Source organism: Solanum dulcamara, chromosome 7 (genome assembly GCF_947179165.1).
Source record: "Solanum dulcamara chromosome 7, daSolDulc1.2, whole genome shotgun sequence".
Taxonomy (NCBI): domain Eukaryota; kingdom Viridiplantae; phylum Streptophyta; class Magnoliopsida; order Solanales; family Solanaceae; genus Solanum; species Solanum dulcamara.
In genome coordinates, this window is record NC_077243.1 from 29,723,335 (window position 1) to 29,724,556 (window position 1,222).

Consider the following 1,222-nt stretch of genomic DNA (forward strand, 5'->3'; position numbering starts at 1 on the left):
ATATAGTTCGAGTCAAAAATATTAATGATCAGACTCCATCTCTTGAGTCAGTTCCCATTGTGAATGAGTTTCCTGAAGTCTTTCCTGAGGATCTACCCGGAATTCCTCCTGATAGAGAGATAAACTTTGGTATTGATATCCTTCCTGATACACAACCTATCTCCATTCCTCCTTATAGGATGACTCCTGCTGAGTTGAAAGAGTTGAAAGAACAACTGAAAGACCTCCTAGATAAGGGGTTTATTAGGCCAAGTGTCTCACCCTGGGGCGCTCCTGTCCTATTCGTGCGAAAGAAAGATGGGTCCCTTAGAATGTGCATTGATTACCGACAACTAAACAAGGTCACCATTAAAAACAAGTACCCTCTCCCCAGAATAGATGATTTATTTGACCAACTTCAGGGTGCCACATGTTTCTCTAAGATAGACCTCAGATCAGGCTATCACCAGTTGAAAGTGAGAGAATGTGACATACCGAAGACGGCTTTTCGAACCCGCTATGGTCATTTTGAGTTTCTTGTTATGTCCTTTGGATTGACAAATGCTCCAGCAGCTTTTATGGACCTCATGAACCGAGTATTCAAGCCATACCTAGATACGTTTGTAATTGTCTTCATCGATGATATTTTGGTCTACTCTAGAAGTAAGAGTGAGCATGCTAATCACCTTAGGATTGTCCTTCAAACTCTTAAGGAGAAGGAGTTGTATGCTAAGTTTTCAAAGTGTGAGTTTTGGCTTGAGTCTGTAGCATTCCTAGGTCATATTATATCTGGGGATGGAATCCAAGTTGATACTCAAAAGATTGAGGCAGTTAAGAACTGGCCCCGACCCACCTCTCCAACAGACATAAGGAGTTTCTTAGGTTTGGCTGGTTACTACAGGAGGTTTGTTGAGGGATTTTCATCCATATCCTCACCATTGACTAAGCTGACTCAGAAGAAGGCTAAGTTTCAATGGTCTGATGCTTGTGAGAAAAGTTTTCAAGAGTTGAAAGCTAGATTGACTACTGCTCCAGTACTATCCCTACCCGAAGGAACAGATGGTTTTGTAATCTATTGTGATGCTTCAAGAGTTGGGTTGGGATGTGTATTGATGCATAAAGGTAAGGTCATTGCCTATGCCTCCAGGCAGCTTAAGACTCATGAGAGGAACTACCCCACTCATGACCTTGAGTTGGCAGCTGTGGTATTTGCTCTTAAGATTTGGCGTCACTATCTTTATGG